Source organism: Lactuca virosa, chromosome 8 (genome assembly GCF_052849685.1).
Source record: "Lactuca virosa cultivar CGN04683 chromosome 8, Lactuca_virosa_CGN04683_v6, whole genome shotgun sequence".
Taxonomy (NCBI): Eukaryota; Viridiplantae; Streptophyta; class Magnoliopsida; order Asterales; family Asteraceae; genus Lactuca; species Lactuca virosa.
Genome location: NC_136433.1, coordinates 266734745 through 266757505, shown reverse-complemented (window position 1 = coordinate 266757505; position 22761 = coordinate 266734745). Strand labels below are relative to the sequence as shown.

The window sequence follows — 22761 nt, the reverse complement described above, 5'->3', positions numbered from 1 at the left end:
TCTTTTGATTTCCCTATCCATGATTTCCATTGGTTCTTTTACAGAGTGTAGACTTTTATTTAACTTGATTTCATCGAGTGAAATAACAAGTGTTTCATCGGATAGACACCTCTTTAGATTAGATATGTGAAAGGTGGGATGAATGTTATTAAGTTTTTGTGGTACTCTAAGTTTATAAGTACAAGACCAATTCTGGTAAGAATATCAAATGGTCTTATGTACCTTGAATTTAGTATTCCACGCTTTCTCAAGCGTATCTTATCCTTCCGGGGTGAGACCTTCATATGACAAGGTCATCAACCTGGAATTCCAAGGGTTTTCTTTTATCGAAGTCGTAGCTTCTCTGATTAACTTTGGAAGCTTTATGTCGCTTCCTGATTCGTATTTTGTTTTTGGTAGTTTCTCGGATGAATTCCAGGTCAGCGAAGGTGCTGTGTGGAAATTGGATCTCTAGCTAGTTGCGTATTACCTAATTTAGTCCAGTGCAGATAGGATCTGCACTTGTGACCGCAGAAGGTTTTGAATGGAGAAACTTGAATGCTAGTGTGATAAAGGACTCGACTACTTGGTAAATGGGTATCCCATTCTTTACCATAGTCGATCACATACATTCTTATCCATTCTTCCCAAGGTTTCCTCTGCCACATTTTCAGGTTTCAAGGCTTCCTGTTGAACCTCCTACTTTGTGTGGACAGATTTGAATGGGTTATCATAGTCAATGATTGGCTCTACGACCTGGATACTCTTTCCGACTTAGGGTTTCAGCTACTATATTGGCTTTGTCGGGATGATAACGAATTTCGAATTCGTATTCATTTAGTAGCTCGACCCACTGTCGTGGTCTCACGTTGAATTCCTCCTGGTAGAATATATGATGAAGGCTTTTGCTCCGAAGTTCATGATCAGACTCATACTTGGCTCATCCACCATCACCTCATGTATACAAGTCGTATATAATTTAGATTTCACAAAACGTTCGGATGGGTGACTCTGCCCCAGGTCCACATCCAAATAAGGAACAGGAGATAGAGTGGAATTACACATCCTTAATCTTGTTAAGTCTAAATTATATACCACTCTCGTGTATACACTTAGCAGCGATAGATTAACCTAATGAGTTCTTAGTCTCTATTCTTGAACTTGACCTGCGATACAACGATTTTCCTACGAGATCTATTGGGGTACTTCGGTGGTTACTGACTTCGAAAACTACTTTGGTGCGTTTCGTTTGAAGTTTCCTATCTACTGAGTAGGCTAAAATGGCGTGGTACCCTTCGCATGGGTACTTCTGAAGTTTTGAGATGAGAGACAACCTAAGGGTTTTGCGTTATGGATTGGAAGAATTTCATCTTACGGCTGATTAAGGAAAAAGTTCTCTTATACAGCATAAGAATTTTCACATGGTAAGGGCCAGGCCAAACCATGTCGAATAAGGATGTCAGAATTTTCTCGACGAAATACATATTAAGTCGTTCTGGGAGGAATGATTACTAGGATGATATCCTGTGTACCTAAGTTTTCAGTGCTTCTGGTTTTATTCTGTTATTATCACTACGAACCCCTTTTTGATTCGGAATTGGCGGGTACTACCAATTCGAGAGTTCTGATAATTTGAAATTATGAACTTTCGTGAAAGGATCCTTACTAGGTCTCTCTATAATCGCTTGGTGTATACAAGTCATGTATAATTAAGAGTGGTAAGACCTTTGACTGAGCAACCCTGCCCTAAATCCACAACCAAACAAGGAACAGGAAATAAGGCGGGATTACTCACTCTAAGTTTACAAATCTTAATTATAAATGACCCTTATGTATACACTAAGTCATCATAGCTTACCTGTTAGGGTTTCAAATTTTATATAATTATTGTGATTTAATTTGAACGGGAGAGTAATCATAATTATAGATAATTGTCGGGGTTTGGAAGCGTACCAAAATATAGCAGGGTTCTTTGATGCTTTCCCATGTATTGGGGTCAAACTCCTCCTGCTCCCCCGTCGTTCTTCTATGTTGGACAGTCCCTCTTGTAATGTCCTATTTCACCACAAAGGTGACATATGGGAATGGTTTCGACATTGGTAGTTGAAGTGATGAACTCCACCGGAGTTCTACAGATGCGGGCGGTATGCCCCTTTAGGTTGCATCTATTGCAATGCAGCTCTCGACAAACTCCATAATGATGGTAGTTGCACTTGCTGCAGTGTGGGAGGTTTCCTAAGTATGGCGTGGTCGGTGCTGGAATAACAGGGCTGATGGGGCTATGGACTGCCCCAGTTCGTTGCCCTCTGTTAGGTTCTTGAGTTGAACAACTCCCTTTCTTGTTTTCAAACTTTCGTTTCAGGATATTAGGCTTAAGGTTCGAAGTGTCCTTACAAATAGGTACTCGTTGCTGTACTTGGCCATCACCACGATCGGGGTTACCGATAGCATTACTACTAACATTTGCATTGTTAGCATTAAGGTGTGCCATGACAGCTTCTACAGCTGCTGTGACCGCAGCTTGAAATGTAGTCGCATCTATTTGAAGGATTGGTGTTTCGCTGGTGGGTTGGTTACGTTCCTTCGGAGGCATGATTTTGATTCATGATAATAAAATGAGCTCGTGAGCGACTATCGTTCTCTCCATTTGTATCTATGTATAAATCTTTCGTTTTGTTATATTGTTCTCAATGATTCGACCTGCATCCCTGTGATGCAGTCCTGGTAAGGAACAGAAATAAGTTTTTAGAATGGTTATGAACCGAGTATCATCCGAACTAAGTTACCTTCGATTGGTGGATATCGTTTTCCAACTTTCGAAAATATTCGAAAACAATTCATAACAGTGTCTACATAAAATAGACTTATGAATTTGAGAAGTAATCGCTATCAATTAAGATTTCGTGATCTGATTTATTGTTATTAGCCGTGACAGGAAAAGTGGATAAGCTCAAAACCTAATGTGAGTAATGTAAGCACTAACTCACTAGGTTGTATCATTTTTTAGTTATTACTTAAATGAAAAGGCGCTCAAACACTTCACATGAATCATGCGTGCTTTTCCTTTGTTCTCGGTTCTATTCTGGGTGGTAATGATTTGTTCTCTCCTAGTATCTATAGGGTGTCCTTTTCCTCCGTAGGTATATTGAATTCATGAGCTGTCTTACTTCCGATTCTGACACTGATCCCCATTACTTCGTAATGACGATTTTGAATCTCGGAAGTTCATGCGAATCTCTCATTGGTGTCCTTAACAGCGTAAAGGCACTAAATGATTTCTACAATTTAGTTACTTATCATCTATTTCTTTCTCGGAATTCTCCTAATGAAATTCTGTTGGATCCTCCTTGACTCTTCTATTGATTGCTGAAGTAACTACATCTATCTAAGAGGTTTACACGAGAATGGGAATGTCTAAAGAATCTATGAGAAAATTTAAATTTTTACGAAGGTGATCCTTTCTGGTCCTTCTATAATCACAAGGTGTGTACCGATTATATATAATCCAGATCAAATAGACCTTCGAATAAGTAATCCTACTCTAAAACCACATCCAAACAAGGAAAATGAAATAGAGTGAAAATCACATATTTTAAGTCTATAAAATCTCGGCTATATATAACATTAACGTATCCACTTAGTAACTATAGACTTATCAGAAAAGATCTTTTTAACATTTCCCCAAGGTTATTTTTGGTATCTAAAATACCTCCATGGTATTTTAATTGTAAGTTTGATTCTTGGACTTCTAGATATAAGAACTTGACAAGTTTTCAGTTTTCTTGTTATAGCATCCTAAAATACTCCTATAGTATTTTAATCTTTATGTTTGGTTCTAGAATTCTTCTGGTACTTAGGTAAGTTTTAGACTTGTTGCAACACTACGATCACTCCCCAAACACATGTTGGTCATATCTCAAATGAATATAGTTGATCAGGCTATATTAATCCCAGATATGATTACGTCACTTTCTAGGTTTAACTGTAATGTCCAACATCCAAATACTTTTGTTTTGTTCTTCTTGTGATACTCATTCTAGTATATATATTCTGCATGTACTTATACTTTTATAAAATATTGTTATATTTTTAAAGTATAACTCTTGGTCAGAGTGTTTTTATCCCAATGGGTTTATAGTTGTATATCTTTTAGGACTGATATACTGAGTTCACCATAAACACTGCTCTGATACCAATCTGTCACACCCCCAAACCAGAACGGCGGAAACGTTCGGGGGCGGAGGACTTCAGGTAAGTATCACAACACATGCAATATAGTAATCAAAGTATAAACAACCATTGCATTAATAAGTATAAGTTTTACATAAGTGTTTAAACATTACATATTCAAACACCAAAGTAGGTACAGTAAAAGACAAGAGTCGCGGTACGGTACTAGGTAGTCTTCTCAAAAGCTTCGGGAGTGTACCTGTCTACTGGATTCCTGAGAATACAATTTATTTGGAAAGAGTAGATCAGCATTTAAGCTGGTTAGTTCATAAGTATTTTAGTTATGTTAAGTATACTCTAAGTTCTTTGGAAAAGTTCACTGGTTCCTACAGAAAATCCTATATTTCCTGAGGTGATAAACTGATAACCTCAATAGTTTCCCTCTGTAATTACTTAGTTTATACTAATTATATATAACCTAATATCGAACAGACAGTTAAATGGGTGTATATGCCCTAAGCCCACAACCAAATAAGGAACATGAAGTAAGGCGGAAGTCACACATTTCACTGTCAATCGGATATTACTTATATATAACTCTAATGTAATAACTAAGGAATTATAGAATTAACCACTAAAGGTCCTTTATGTTATACTAGTTAACTAAGTTCCAATTGTAAAAGTAGTTTAATCCCATAAACCGTTTCATTTGTAAAAGTGGTTTAATCCCATAAACCGTTTCATTTGTAAAAGTAGTTTAATTCCATAAACCGTTTCATTTGTAAAAGTGGTTTAATCCCATAAACAGTTTCCTTTGTAAAAGTGGTTTAATCCCATAAACCGTTTCATTTGTAAAAGTATTCTTACTTTTATCCGTTCTACAGTAAAAAAATAGTATTAAACGTGGAAAATATTATATTATCCATAAAGTGCCTTGTGGTTTTAAATGTTCCAAAACCAAAAGTACAAGTATATTTACCATACTTGATTTCATGATACGTAGTTTTTACTGTAAGTAAAAACTAACAGAAGGTATATTTGGTCAGGATGTAATTATCTTTTCTTACTGTTTTAAGAGAAGTATATTACTTAGTAATTTACTCGTTTTTTTATCCATGTGAGTTCTATTAACCATACTAATATGACTGATATGCCTGATGCGACGTTCTTCAGGCGTCGGAAACGATATGATATTTGACACCCTAGGCCTGTCGGCCAAACTATAGCGAACAGTAAAGGTGCGGGATTGTCAGTCCCACATAGATCTATACACAAATTCACGCCCTCCCTACAGGAGATTCTGGTTAATAAGTCAGGACTTAAGGTCGTACTTAGATAAGTACACCATGAAGAGTCTCACAAATTTATTGTTTCAACGAGATTTACGATGTATTATTACCCCGTGGTACTCTGTATTGTACCTTTGTTAATGCAAACCCGGTATGATGTATTATTACCCCGTGATTGCTAACCCTGGTACTCTGTATCGTACCCTTGTTAATGCAAATTCGGTATGATGTATTATTACCCCGTGATTGCTAACCCTGGTACTCTGTATTGTACTTTGTTAATGCAAACCCGATATGATGTATTATTACTTCTTTAATATGTTATACATATAATAAAAGTATTATACTTATCCTGGTATAGATAAATGAATTGTTGGTAATTTCCTTGGAAAATATACAATAGTTAATCATACTTGTATATTTAGTTTTGAATCATAAATTATACCTATAATAATTTATATGTTCTATCTGATTAGCATGATTTCTCATGGATGAACACCTTTGCTCAGCATGATACAAAGGTAATGATACCGAATGGAGTAACCTTTTATATTCATATATGTATTATATATATATATATATATATATATATATATATATATATATATATATATATATATATATATATATATATAATTAAGAAGGAAACGACCTTCGGACAAATAACACCACCTTAATTCCACATCCAAACAAGGAAAAGGAAAATAAGATAATTCATTAGTCCTAAGCCCTTCAAATCTTATTTATATATTTATACATATATAAACATGATTTTGGCGATTATAATTTGAAATAGTTTATAAATACGTTTTCAAAGAATTTAACGAAGTTTACATGACATTAAAGATTTAACATAGCTTTAAGTCATTCTAGAAGTATTTGGCAATCCTTAAAAGCATAAGGAAATCCTTTGTGTGATTATTATCACATACAATTATTAACAAAATTTTAAATTGTGTTCAACTTGTATTCCCCCCTAAAAAGCATTTAAAAACCATTAAAAAGGTAAATTATAGCGGTATGAACTCACTTTGATAAGTGGTGATTTGGGCAGCGTTTCGTTTCTATAGATGATCTTTCTCGAAGAAACCGCGAGTTTTTGAGTAAAACCCGGGCTTTACGCGGGTAGCACTTCGACTGGAAAGAGGTTATCTTCTCGAGAATTCTAGGGCTTCGGGGCTTGCTTCGGGTTTTAGAAACGATATCGGGGCCTTGGGGGTCGTGAGAAAGTTTAGGGGGTGAAAAGGTGAAAATGGTGAAATTTGGGGTGAAAAACCTCTCAAATCCGAGAAGTCTCGCACCCTTTATATAGGGGTGCGAGGGTTCGGCCGAGGAGGTGTGTCATCGGACAGGTGGCGAGGGCTCGGACACCTGGCTCATGCGAAGGCGAGTCATCAGCCGCGCGTCAGAAGGAGGAGCGAAGCTGGAGGCGGTTCTCGGATGCGTGTCGGGTCAGGAGAGGACCGGACTTCGGTCCAATCAGGAGGCGCCATGACGACTTCGGACCAATCAGCAGGTGACACGTGAGGCTGCGGTCCAATCAGAAGACGCCACGTAGCAGACCCGTGGAAGCCTTGCATGCGAGGGTGACCTGGTCGAAGAGGGTCCATGCGAAAATTCCCGGTTTTCAACATTTCTTGATTTTCGTGCCAAAAACTTGCGAAATTCATAACTTTCGCATACGAGCTCCGTTTTTGGCGTTCTTTATATGCACGCGTAGGTAAAATTATACTCTACGGCTTTCGTTTTGGAAATCCGTTAAAAATTCATAACTTCTTCATCCGACGTCCGTTTTCGTCTGTCTTTTTACCGTTGTACTACTTTTGACGAGACCTTCGATTCTCGTTTAAGTTGTGTCGGCTAAATATCGATCGATTTATATTTCGAATTTTTAGTTGTCTACTGCTAAACTGAACTTAGAAAAATTATAACTTCCTCATACGAAGTCAGATTTTTACGTTCTTTTTATGAAAGTTCTCGGTTTAACATATTCTACAGCTTTCATTTAGATTGTTAAGGCTAAAAAGCCTTTTATCGAAAATTCACTTTTTACACTGAACAGTGTTTTGTCGGTTTTGTCGCGGATTTTTGATTGGTCATAACTTCTTTGTTATAACTCGGATTTCAGTGTTCTTTATATTTTTGGAAACCTTGTTACAATCTCTACCACTTTGTTCATCCCAATTACGATTATTGATCAATTTATTTTTGACCTAAATTTGACTGGTGTCACATATAAGTCGAAGTTTATCTGTTCCTTTTATCCTAAGAGGATTAAAAGCGATATCTTAGGCCCCTCGATGATTTTGGTTTGGCTTATATGTTGGGCCTCGTCAGGACTCAATTGATGTGTTCAATTAAGTTCTATGTCAAACAAATGAGAGATCGGCAAACAAACTGTTGGACAATGAGTATGACTATATTCCATGTCTTTGTCCACATGATATCTTGTAGAACAGAGGATTATATGAACCCTTATCTAAAGGACGCGTCGCTGACTAGGTCATAGTTCGACAGCGGCTTTTGAGAGCTACGATTGCTAATTAGATTTTGAAGTTGCATTGACAGTTATAGTTATTAGACTTATCCAAGTGTGAGACTATTGGATTAGGTGTCTAAGACCCTAACTATAACTGGTATGTACTTGACCCGATAGTAGCATAGTCCTTTTGGGTTACCTTCACCAGAGTAATTTGATAGGATGGACTTTTGCGAAAGAGGTTATTTGTGATTTATTAATATATTATAAGTATAATATATTAATTGAGAAATCATATTAATTAAGTAGTATTGATCAAGAATTAATTTGGAATTAATTTAGTGATCAAAAGAGACTGATTAAATTTACGAGGACGGATTAAGTAAATCAGTGATACTTATAGTATGGTCTAATGATCCATGGTTGATTTGGATGGGCTAAACCTCTATGATAGTCCATGAAGGTTTAACCCATGTGGCCTAAGAAATATAAAGGGTCATGGTGTATTAGCGTTTGCATGGATGAACCCCTAGTCTTTGCCATACTATAAAAGCAACCCCTTAACCCCTAAAATCGGCCCCCATGCATTCTAAACAAGAGTCATAACCAATTTGGAGCTATCTAGCCTCTTACTCATAAGCCTCCTCTTGCATTTGGTGTTTGTGACATATTAGAGGCATCACATTTGAGGTGCTAAAGCTTTTAAAGGCCAAGAACTACAAGCTACACTAAGAGGTATTCATCTAACTTGGTTTTATGTTGTATATCTCCAATTGCATGCTAGTTAGGGTGTATGCTTTGGAAAATCAAATTGCAAGTATAATTAGAGAAAACTTAGATCCAAAGCGTCTAGGGTTGCATGTGCACCATATGAGTGTTATAGTGCTCAAAACCCAACAGACTCGAGTACGAATCATGTGCTTTCAGTAGTACGAGCCCAATACTACCTTCCACGCCTATCCGTACTTTCCTCAAAAATCATCATGAATCCTCTAAGTCACTTCCTTAACAATTCCGAAAAAGCCCGCTAAACAGTGCATAAGCTACTACATTTTTTCCTAGCCTCTCCTAGGATTCCCTCCCCAGTCTCCACTATCAGCTACAAAGGAAACTTCCACCGACACCCCTAACTACCTCATGAATACAATCGCATACGATAAATATTTAAAAACCCTTTGACTATGAGATCTCACACTACAATGGTTGGACTCAAACAAGAGTTGTGCAATAGAGTTTAACCTAACACCCTAAGATTGTTTAATCAATGTAGTATGCAACCTAGTATGCTCGTTTAGTAGCTAATAGATATAAGTAAAGGTCTCACATAGCACAAAGCAATCAACATTCAAGCATTGGCATCACATAATCAGGCAGTCCTATCTCAGAAGTTCTAGGAGATCTGTAATCACTAGAATGCATCACTACTTACTCACACAACCGGCATAAAGGCATCTCTCCTAACAAGTATTCTATCTTGCAATCCTGAGCAAATCCTTAACCCTAATCTAACATGTGATCCACATATAACACACTAAGCACAACAACATATATGGTATTTTGGGGAATTACTTACTTGAGCTCGGTTGATTGCGTTCATGGCACTCCATTCCTTTTATAAAACCTTTTTAGAAAAAAAAAATCGTTTTTCTTTAAAAGATTTTTCAAATTTCTCAATTTGAGTCCAAACACACCCGAGAGTGTGTCTGAATCCCTCAAACCAAGGCTCTGATACCAATTTGTAATGACCTGAAAATTTAAGGTAAAAATTTCATCTTTAAAAAAACCAAAAACCAAAATTAATTCATTTTAAATAAAAGATAATCTGAGTATGATAATGTATAATCAAACATTAATGATAAATCAAAACACAATGCAAAATAAAACTCCAGGGTGTGCAATGCGATCATGTCGGGTTCTTCCCTTTCGAATCGAAAGTACTTGAAACATTTAAACACAAACCGTAAGCACAAAGTTTAATGAGTTTCCCCCCAAATTACCATATATCAAACAAGAACGGGACCAACCCAACAAACATGCTTCGAGCCCAACCCATATCATTTAGGCCCAGCCATATAATCGGGCCCATCCCATGTAAAACATACATACACATCCAAGAGTCACAAAGACACCTAGAATCCTACAAACATAATTTAATGGAGCGACATTGGTGCCTTCGACCCATGACTATAGTGAGAACACTCACCTCACTGACAAAATCAACAACGGCTCTCATGGCAGAAGTACGGGTGCTAAACACCACCCAATAAACCATACAAGGTGAACCCTTAGTCCACCTTCTAAATCAAGGAATTTGGTCAAAAGTCAGCAAGGTCAAATTCAAACTCAAAGTCATAACATTCGACCTCCATTTCGTAGCCGTCGCTTGGCCACATAATGGCCCACGGGTCTAACCCCGATCAAAATCCAAGTCAAACAAGTCAAGATGGCCTCAGACGTTCTCTACAGCATGGCCTCCATTGGCCACGTCATGGCAGCTAACAGACAAAATAGTCGAGGCTCTCCTTCAATCCCCACGCCGTGTTAGCCACCCGCCACGTTGTGACGACACTGAAATGATGTTCTTAAGCCATTTAGTCCTTAATCCACTAAGACATTAACCCATTTTCTCCAGAATGCTTCTAGGGCCCCTAAAGGTTTGTTAAAATCTAAAATTTATAAACATGCAACATGCATGCCCCATGCACGTATTTTCCCAAGCTGGGTCAAATATGGAGAAATATGACCTAAAACCCAAGCATGATTCACAAAATGCCACAAGATTCTAGATCTACAAGATATAGTACTCAAGGGACATAGAGGAGTCTTAAAGTAGCTAACCTTATCTCTTCTAACCTACCAAACACAAACAAGAGTCCAAAATATGCTAAAACTTCTGGATCTATAAAGATAACACTATCAATAATGGAACTAGAAATATCACCAATAGTCTAGAGAGTAAACACAATGGGTGAAGATGGATTGCTTGCTTATTCTTGCACTACACTTCATTCTTCATCCTTCAAAGATCACAAAAGTACCAAAAATGAGCTCACAACATGAAAAGGTGGCTAGGGTTAGAGTTTCTAAGTTTGGGACAGTGATGGAGGCTGAATGATCATGAAAACTAGCCATCATGTCCTTTAAATAGGGCCCGCAGCCTGAGAATTAAGGATTTCTCCAAAAACAGCTGCCACATTCTGGAAAATACATGGCCATGTCGCGACATTCATTAAAATCCATGTGATAAAAAAGACATTGCCATGCCATGGTGAAGCCTCCCCCACGCCGTGGCCACCTAAAATACAGTGTAAAATTTTGAATTAACTCATACCTGAAACGAGTGTTACAACTTTTATGTTCAAAAGAAAATTAGGACATTATTAAAAAAATCCCAAAATAATAGGATTTTTCTACATAAAACTCTATTTTTATATTTAATTAAATAGTAATGTCTACTATTTCTTAAAAGTACCACATATGCTTAAAAGTATGACTCATGAGGAGATTTTTTTTGTAAGATTTAAGATAGATGATCATAAATTAACAAACCTTTAGAAAATAACTTTTGAAAATGTTATGTATTTTTTTATAATAAAGTTATGTTTTTTTAACGAAAAATCTAATTTACGTCTAAACTACTTCTTAATTTCACTTATGTCCACGATGGAACTTAAACCCTCAACTTCAATGGGGAGGGCGACAACTTATACTGCTGGGCTCGAAGGCCTGTGAAATTTACTAAAAATTAGCCCCTAAAACTTGAAAGACCTAAAACTTTAGATAAAACAATCATAATTTTTATATTATATTGCAAAATACAAAAATTAAAACTTAATTCAAAATAATACACAAAAAAAGAAATTTTCTTCTACATAAAAAGAACTATCCTCTTAATGTTAGTTGAAACAAACATTTCAATAATCTCTTCATAAATACTTTTATAAAAAAGGTTTGCTTTCAATCGCCATCGAAACCAATCCATTAAATCGTTTTTGAATCATTTTAGAACGTATGTTGGAACTTCAATATCTTCAATTTGAGAAAAACATCTTTCTACAAATTCAACAATAATAGGAATGGTCAACATTACTCTATATGTAATAGATGTTAAAACAATCAACACATCCAACACATCTCACTTATTTCCTCTAAAAAATCAAAAATGAAATTAGTATTACATTGTCAGAAACAAAAAACTCTAACTTGCTTGTGATAAAAAAAAATCAGAAATCAATATTACCTTCTAATTTTTAACACTTCAAAAAGTCTGAAAGTATGAACTTTAAACCTTAAAGATAGATAGAAAGTCACCCGATTGTTGCTTCAACACTTCTAAATTTAAGAAAATATGAATCAGAAAGAATGAGAAAAATAGATTTACTTCTAACTAATATCATAAATGTATCATATGTATAATACCTTTTGATTTTTGACACTTTAAGACAATATGAAATCGTAAACTTCTAAAACTCAAAGCTGGATTGGAAGTCGAAAAATTTGTGCTTCAATGCTTCAGAATTCAAGAAGATAGGAATCAGAAAGAATTAAAAAAAATGATTACTTCTAAACTACATAAAAATATATCATATAGTTAAAAAAATGTATAATACATTCTGATTTTCGTCCCTAGACCCCATCCCGACATCTGATTTTCGAAAACACGCTCCTAATTTCAACATGCTTCAGATTTTCGAAGCCTCACTCCCTGTTTATGTTTCATTGATGTTTAATATTTATGAAGAAAGAAATAAGAAGAAAGAAGTATGAAATGAAAGTTTCCGATTGAGTGATTTACCTTCTAAATTGTGAGGATTATGGGTTTTCTTTTGAATGATTTCTTCTGGATTTAAGAAAGGAAGAACTAAGAAAATGTTGCTGTTAGCCATCGTTTGTTCCCCATGCCAAAATCGTAATAACTATCACCGAGAACCAAAGCGTCAATTCCTTTTCCCAAAGAGTTTGATTCCCACTCATTTGATTTCTCTTTCCCGTTGCCGCTTGTGTCGTTTCCATCGTAGCCTGATGCATCATGCGTCTCTAACAGTCTAACCTATTGGGGCCAACAAATGAACACAATATAATATAAAATCTGAATAATTTTTGGGCCCTACATTTCAGTGGGACCTGTTCATAAACACACTTTGAACATCCTTTGGATCAGCCCTGCTTCTTTTAATACTATACTTTTAATACGATAAGATTTAATTAGTCGTAACTATCTTTAATATCATGGGAATATATTTTCACATGTGGTCTTTAAAATAAAGAAGTAATAATTAGTAACATTCCAAATAATAACAAAGGACAATGCGTTTGGAATAATTAGAGGCCCGAAGCAAATAAACAAAGATTAGATGTAATTTAGTCTTTTGTATCTTTCTAAAATATCATTAAATCGTACATCATTGATCAATTATTACATAGACATAAGTTTCCAACTTTGATAACTATAATTAATCTTAAATTATATATATATATATATATATATATATATATATATATATATATATATATATATATATATATATATATAGGTTTACGTTCATTTGAGACCATGTTAATTTTATGAGACCGTGAGACGCAATCTAAAAATAATTTTAAAATGCAAAATAAAAGTAAAAATCCGAAAATTCTTTTTTTAATTATTATTTTCGTCATTTTATTTACCTAAAATAACCACCACTGCGTATCAGAGCACCACTACATGTCAGAGCACCACCATCGTCGGACTACCACATGTCGCCGGAACCCTTGCATTATTCGGCTCCACATCGCTGGAGAAGAATAGGAGAACGAAACAGTCGGCGACACCAGACCACCCAAACAAACTTCGACGACGTAGATCTGAACGCCGTCAATGGAGTCTCTGTGTCGATCTGCACTCCGCCGCCTTTATAAACATGTTTCCATAACTCCGTTGGAATAATATGAACAACCACCACCACCTACCGGAACGACGATCTGAAAACCATTGCTCCACCGAAAATAACCACCGCTAACACCACCTTTTTCGTACTTCAGATCAGGTGGTTGTTCTCGGATCTGCAAACCTTTGCTCTGACGACGTAGATCTAGAAAAAATAGATCTGCAAACCTTTTCGTTGTAGAGTTGTTCGTGTGGAGCTTCCGGCAACTCAGGTGACTATTGGTGATTTGTATTACCAATATATGTATTTAAGTGTAATGGGTTAATTTTTTGACCAACTATAATCATGATAAAACATTAAGCAAGTAAAAGAGGTTTGGAGTGCGCACTTGTTTGAGTTTGTTCAAGATTTAAAATAGATTGTCATTTAGGGGCGAAGCCCCTGGACGAACAGGGGTTGGGGGTATCGCCCCTGGAAGCGAGGTCCAAGGGGCGATACTTGTAACGCCTGCAACTTCAGGCTAGATAATTAAGATATAATAAGTAAAAATTATTATAATTTGAGCCCTTGAATAGGGAGATCGCTAGTCTTTCACGTCACATACTACATATTATATGTATTTTAGGGAATTTATTGATAATCGATAAATAGACATTTTGATAGAAGGTTATTTAGGATAAATAATCTTAGACAAAATTGTAGTAGGTGTAACAAGGATTTCGTACATATAAAGAACGTTGGAATCAAGTTACGCGATTAAACCGACACGGCTATATACGTCGTAAAAAGTGAATTTTGGATAGGTTGCCTATTATCCTAATAAATCTAAACTTATGTTGTAGTAATCGTAAAACCGAAAGCGTGCATATAGAGAACGTCCAAATATGACTTCATATGAGGAAGTTATGATTTTTCGAAGTTTCAACGCAGTAGTAGAAACAGAGAAATTCAATTTCAAATCAGTTTATTGTTAGTGGAAACAATCTAAACGTGAGTTTAATATCTCGTGAATATGATACCTTCGATATAAAGACAATCGAGAATGTAGTTCGTATGAAGAAGTTATGAATTTCACACGGACTTTAAGAGTCTAAACCGGTCTAAATATGAATTTTAGTTAGTGTAAGATTTAGTTGTTGAGACCTTAATGAAAGTTGTAGAGCTTGTCGACAGGATTATGGGGATGTAAAGAACGTCGAAAACGGAGCTTGTATGTGAAAGTTATGGTCGCTTGATGATCTGTGAGAAATTACCTAGGCTAATGACGTGGCACCACCTAGTTGCACCACGTGGCGTGGTCGGATAGCCGGCTCTCCCGTGAGACAAGGTGACGTGACACAACGTGGGTGTGACACATGGCACCACCTAAAGAGGCCATGTGGCATCTTCTAGAAGGGATGATGTGGGCTTACGCAGTTGCAACACGTGGAACAAAGCCAATGGAGCTAGCACACCAGAAAGGCATGGCGCGCCCAGTACTATGCGCGGAATGTGCCCCCACTAAATCATATAAAATGTTGCGAATTTCTCCTCATTTCCACACAAAACCTCTCTGAATCCTTCTGATGTTTAAGCTCCGAAATTTCTTTAGTTTCTAGAAATATTTAACTAGCCTTTAGGGCACCAGAGATCCTGGAAAATAGAATTTTTCAAGTCGGATTTATGTCCATGCAATTTCCCAGTTTTCGCTAAAATTCTTGTAAGTTAAGCTACACTTATTTTATTTCAAGTGTAACATATATTTATGTTCATAGTCAATATTATGAACCTACAAATAAGATTTATCAGTGATTCCAAGTCATTATACTGATTAATCTACTTACGAGAATGATGTCTAGGCTGGATTTAGAGAGGTGTTTACAGTGGGATTTCCAAACAGTATACTTTGTATACCAAACAGACCATACCTCCGATATGATCTTACATGGTTGTTCTTTACTTGATAGATCTTGATGTAGACATTAGGATTGGTGAGGAATCTATACTATCATTAGTCACCAGAGATATAAGACTAAGACTTAGTGACATTCGTACTTAATACACGTGAAAGGAAATTAGGCGAAGCTCAGTCGAAATCGCTAGTCATCCACTTTTAGCAAGTGGGTGCATAGTTACTTTCAGCTTACACATAGATATCAAGTATTTAATTTTTTTAAAATCCCTATGTTGTCAAACCCTCGGCCGACGGCGGAAACGCCGGGCTATACAACGTAGGGATATTGGATCACAGTCATTGAAAATACATTCAACAGTACAAAACAATATGAAACATAAATGTCACTTTTATTGATAGATAAAATGTTACATCAGATTATTAGAATTCCTAATACAAAGGTGCCTTAACAGGTAGGCATAACGATAAACGATAGAAGTCTTCCAGTTGCTTCCTTGATCAACTGCTCTTCCGAGAGTGCAGGCTTCAGTCTCACGGTTTCTTAGGAATACATGAGGTTTTGAAAACGTCAACATAATGTTGGTGAGCTCACAGGTTTGAGTGTTATATCTTTGAAAATACTTTTTATGCGTAACTTTATTAAGTATTTTGATTTATATATCATTAAGGTATCTTCTAATAGTATTTTACTATTTCTAGATACTAAACTTTTAACACTTTACTTTTTATCACATACTACCATTCTCTTTAGGATTTCTCCGATCAAGTGGAGTACAATATAATCTTATCTGTAGTATTATTATCTTATAGACACATACTGCATATACTTTATATTTCAGAAGTATGCCCCATGTATACTTCTATTATCATCTTTTATCCCAAAAGTATGCTTTTATAAAGCAATACATCTATTGAGAGTGATTATATATTTTATTCCAGAAGTATGCCCCTTGAATACTTTTATTAGAGTGATTATATATTTTATTCCAGAAGTATGCCCCTGGATACTTCTATTAGAGTGATTATATCTTTTATTCCAGAAGTATGCCCCTTGAATACTTTTATTAGAGTGATTATATATTTTATTCCAGAAGTATGCCCCTGGATACTTCTATTAGAGTGATTATATCTTTTATTCCATAAGTATGCCTCTTGGATACTTCTATTATAGTGATTATATCTTTTATTCCAGAAGTATGCACCTTGGATGCTTCTATTTGAGTGATTATGTCTTTTATATTTCTTATTGAGTGATTTCCTATAACTATCATACTATAAACCCCTTTAATTTTATATTTGATAATTATATCTTTTAGATCTCATATATTTTATTTTGTGATACATATATATACCCTAATTATGGTTATTTGGAAATAGGATATTTTGACAGAGTAACAACTAGGTATGGTGCCTTATCCTAAATTTGGCTAGTGCTACGACTGGGTATAATGCTGCTCTAGAGGTTCGGCCAGAGTAACGACGACGTATACTATATATCACTATTTATATGGGCAGAGTGACGACGACGTATAATAATTATCAATATTTATACGAGAAGATTAACAGGGGCGTATACTAAATACCATTATTTATACGGGCAGAGTGACGATGGCGTATAATAATTATCGATATTTATACAGGCATAGTAACAGCGGCGTACACTAAATATCACTATGTATACGGGCAGAGTGACGACAGCGTATAATAATTATCGATATTTATACGGGTAGAGTAACGGCGGCATATACTAAATATCATTATTTATAAGGGCAGAGTGACGACGGCATATAATAATTATCACTTAGAATTGGCCATTATAACGACTAGGCATAATATCATTGCTTAAAACTAGGCAGAGTGTCTTCCGACATGTTATTATAACGTATTTATCGCATAAACTACTTAACATATTGCAAATAATAATATTTTGTAAAATCGATAAAGTAGTTTTATAACATGTATCCCCCCCCATAGTTTTTAAAATGATAGAACGTGAAACTCACCCTTGTAGCGTAATACCGCTGGTTTAGGATAGAATCGAGACTCGGACTCAAAGATCGCCTCGAGATCGACCAGACTCGAGAATATAAGAATAATAACTAAAATATATATTTAATATAATAATAATAATAATAATAATAATTCTTTAATATTTTCGGAGGAAGTGTCGTAGAAAAATGAGAGAGAACGAATAGAATTGATGTTGAAAACGAATGAGCATTACAGTGAATTTATAGGGCCAAAAAGGTGATTTACACCCAACGTACTAAAGTGGTACACCCAGCGTACGCAGAGTATGCCTGGTGCTAATACGTGGCGTAATTCTGGTGCTCCGTGTATCCCCTTCTAGAAGCATGCGCGACGCGCAATCTTCCTGCCCGGGGCGCTTTTCGCAAAACTGCAAAAATCCATAACTTGTTCATACGAACTCCGTTTTCGATGTTCTTTATATTATCGGAAAGCTATCGACGAGATCTACAACTTTTCTTTAGTTTGGATTGGCTATCTCTGTAAGATCCTATTTCGAGAAGTTTTTATTTTGGGATTGTGGGCAATAAATGGATCAAGTAAAGCCCTTGGGCTTCAAGGGAATGGAGTTTAGACCTTATTAGATTATGATAATGATGGATAAGTGATTAAAGCCTTGGTTTGTGTCTTGGAGTAAAAATGTAAAATGGGAAAAGTGATGTTTCAGACTTCTTTCATGAATTATGGTTTTTAGTTCGACAAGTGTTAAGCAAAAATTAACTAGATAGAAGTGTGGGGCTCATCAATACCTTTCCGTAAATATAAAGATCGCAGAAAACGGAGTCGAAACAAAGAAGTTATGACTATTTAAAGTTGGAGTGAAATTAGGTGAAAACCCGTTCTCAAAAGGTGAGAAGTAATTCTCACGACGTGAGAGTGCTCACGAGTTGAAATATATTCTCACTACATGAGAACTGTGTAGCCCAAAGCCCACAAAATTTTTAGGGTTTTCAAGATATTTAAAGGTGACGATTCATGTTTTAGGGTATTTTCTTAGCCTCCATCATATCTAGAACCTCTTGGGAGAAACCCAAGCCTCCATTTTCAAGATTTGAGCCTCCCATCTCCTCTCTCATCCATTTTTAGAGTTTTTGGGTGGTTTTGGAGCAATGTTTTCATGCAAGATTGATCCTTGAAGCTTGGCAATTGAAGATCTCAACTTTCATCTACTTTCTAGACCCCTGTAAGTTATAAAGTTCCAAGCTTTATTGCATATTCATCTTGGATCTATGTGTATTTGGTGTTTTGCTCCGTTTTAATGAATTTTTAGTAAGAGTTAGGGATAAAATTTGCAACTTTATTACTCTCCAAGGTCCTAAGAGCATTGTATGTTTCAGATCTGGATTCCAGCACCCTTTTGATAAGTTTAGAATGTTTTCTTGGACCTCTTGGACTAGGAAAGTTTTGATCTTTTGTCTTCCCTTTCATCCATGCAAGTTATCTTGGTTATTTAGGTTATTTTGGGGTAATAAAGTTCAGATCTTGAAATTTTGAGACAATATTATGGATAAAGTTAGAAACTTTATCCATTTAAGCATCATGTTGATTCAGATTTGAAGGTTGGAGTCTTGGACTTAATGGATTTAGCTAAGAAAGATGTATTCTTGGTCCCATTGAGACTTAAATACTGGATGACCATCCTAAAGGATTAAGTTGAAAACTTTATCCATTATGAAGCTATTTAGGATCTAGATATAAGATTATGAGCCATGTTCCGAAGAGATTGAGCACTTAATGAAGATTTTGGCCTTCTAACCAGATCTCACGACGTGACATAGGATGTGTCACGACGTGACGGTGCCCAGAGTCACGATTGTTTTGTCATTTTGATTCTCATGAAGTGACCAAGGAATGGTCATGACGTGACGTTGACTTTGACTGTTGACTTTTTGACCAGTTTGACTTGTGGTCAAACTTCATTGGAATTGAGTATTTGACTAAGGATTGGTCTCAGTTTGGTTTTAGGAAGTTTGGATTGGTTGTTCTGATGCTGGGGTAGCTGTTGGGATTCTGTCGAGTGGTTAAGGTAAGTTTTCCTCATTGTACTCGACGGTCGAAGGCACCAATGTCGGCCCACTAGTTTATGTATCCTGGTATATAGGATGATGTTATGCTAGCTATATGATAGATTAGTAATTATGTATGATTACCTGTATTTCATGGATATGTGTTTATGTTTATATGTTGTATATGTCGACATATTGTGGAGGGGTTGAGACAATCCTGCTTTGTGCTGAAGGCCAAGATACCCGGTGCGGTCCGGATAGGCTGTAGGTCCTGCAAGCCGGTCTACTTAGGCCAAAGTCCCGGAGAGCGGTCTGGATAGGCTGTAGGCCCGGCGAGGCAGTCCAGTCATGTCGAAGGCTTGGAGAGCGGTACAGATACGGTGTAGGCCCTGCGAGGCGGTCCAGTCAGGCTGAAGTCTTATTTTTGCATGCTATTGTTTGTTATGTTGTGTGATGGTACTTTAGGGAACTCACTAAGATTTGACTTACAATTTCAGTTTATTTTTTCACGTACTTGAAAGGATCGTGCGAAAGCGAAGGCATTATCGTGCATATCTTCCTGTTTTTATGAACATTGGATCTTTGGATACTTTGATTATGATTAATACTATTGAAACAATGGTTTTAACTGTAGACACTTTATGATTAATGGGTTGTTTTGAAAAGTTAAAATTTATTGTAATTTTTTGTTATGATTAATGGGTTGTTTTGAAAAGTTAAAATTTATTGTAATTTTTTGGATGTTACAAATTCCGACTTTTATTTTTAGCCCTTATTTTTAAATGATTTAATGATTTTGCAAAAATCATAACTCTCTCGTACCGACTCCGATTGGCGTTCCTTTTACCAAAATTCATGTATTAAAGAGTACTATGACTTTCCTTTTGGTGAATTTACCCAAAAGTCAATCAATCTCTATGTACCTTTTGACGTTAATAGTTTTTAACTATGCGACTAATTTGTATATCTTATAAAATTCATATCTCTTTCATATGAACTCGGATTTTTACGAAATTTATATTTTCGGGATCGGGAAGACGTGTACTTTCAAAATATTATATATATATATATATATATATATATATATATATATATATATATATATATATATATATATATATATATATATATATATATATATATATATATGTTTCAGCGCACTAGTTTTTACAACTTACAGATGATTTGGTTGATTTTTCCTATTTTCCTTAATACGAATCTTTATGTTGATATATATAACGTATTAAGTCTATTATATTTGACGTTGATCTCTTTTCGTAAATAACGATCGGTGCCAAAGGTCGTAATTAATACATTCTCCCCCCCCCCCCCCCCGTTTAAGGAATTTCGTCCTCGAAATTCAACTAAGAGTGATTGACACGAAGGCACTATTGGGAGAATATTGAGAGTATATTTTTTTTATTAATCATTCTTATTGTTTAGTTCTACTGAAGGTAAATTGACTCTCTAAAGTTCAGAACTGATGTTAATGGTTAATATAAACAATCACCTATCATTAGGGTATTTCCCTCAGATAATAGTAATTTTTTTTATAAACAATCACCTATTATTAGGGTATGTCCCTCAGATAATAGTGATTTTATTTTATAAACAATCACCTATCATTTACGATAGTCGTCATTATTATTTTATCTAATCACCTATTATTAAGGCATTTTCCTCAGATAATAGTGATTTTATTTTATAAACAATCACCTATCTTTTACGATAGTCGTGATTGTTAATCTATCCTTCAATTATTTACTGATGTCCAGAGGGGAGGCATTACTTATTAATAATTTAGAGTGAGAGTGATCCCTAAGTCAAGTACTTACTGATATCAAGAGTGGGAGTGAGAGTGATCCCTCATTCAAGTACTTACTGATACCAAGAGTGATAGTGAGAGTGATCCCTCAGTCAAGTACTTAGTTATACCAAGAGTGAGAGTGATCCCTCAGTCAAGTACTTACTGATACCAAGAGTGAGAGTGAGAGTGATCCCTCATTCAAGTAATTACTTAGACCAAGAGTGAGAATGAGAGTGATCCCTCATTCAAGTAATTACTTAGACTTTAGAGTACCTATAATAACTAAACGGTTTCTTAAAAATTATTTTCAGAATTTTCAGAGGATTCTAGTATTACCACAAGGATTCTTTTACCTTTCATTATCATCCGTTCTAATGTTATCTAATTATCTGGTGAATACTATCAGATGATGCTAAAATTAGACAGTTTTTCGACCGTCTGATTCCTCCTTATTACGGTTAGACTCAGTCGAGAGCTACCCAATAGAGCTGAATCACACTTTCTAAAACTATTTAATTTTGGAATCATAACCTATGTATCCATCCTATAATTAATAACATGGGTTTCTTAGATTTATATTTTAACGTGTTTTTATCTAATGTTTATGAAACTATAGCATTATCTAGTTTGCTCGAAAGTTATAAGGAAGCTTTTACCAATTCTCAGGGAAGATTATGGGCAGTGTCACTCGTGCCAATGACAAATTCTCTTCCTTGAGCATTACCCCTTTGATTTTCCAACCTTGGGCATTCTCTTTTAAAGTGGCCCATTTCTCCACATTCATAACGGTTGCAGTTCCTGCCAATACCAATTCCTTGGGTAGTGGTGAGTGGCGAACTCCTACAAGACTTAGCTGTGTGGCCCTTCTTGCCAGAGTTATTACAGATTACTTCTCTACATGCACTCATGTGATGGTAGTTGCACTTATTGCATAACGGAAGATCTCTTTCATACTGCCTTAAAGGACTGGGTGACAGAATGTTTGCTACAAAGACTTTCCCTAAGTCTTGTTTCTTCCATGCTACTTGCTTTGAATCTTCACCAGGCTTTCTTTTGCTATTTTCTGATCATAGGAGATCAGTCTTGAAAACTATGGTGCCCAGGAGGTTTACTGGATTGGTCAGGGTAAAGGCCAGTCTCTTGGCACTATCGTAAGTAGTTGTCCTGGAATCCGTAATCAATCCTTGGATAGACTGAACTAAACCCTATATATACCTTTCTATCTTCTTGTGCTCCGGGGTG

The 22761-nt window shown here is 35.8% G+C and overlaps 1 long non-coding RNA gene across 1 annotated transcript; it reads right to left on the bottom strand.

The window, feature by feature from the left end:
- Nucleotides 1-12346: 12346 nt before the first annotated feature.
- LOC145129425 (uncharacterized) lies at nt 12347-12947 on the bottom strand. Its single transcript, XR_013717485.1, has 3 exons — nt 12713-12947; nt 12528-12622; nt 12347-12427 (listed from the first exon to the last, which is right to left on the bottom strand). It is a non-coding gene; the product is annotated as an uncharacterized LOC145129425 (long non-coding RNA).
- Between the last annotated feature and the right edge of the window lie 9814 nt (nt 12948-22761).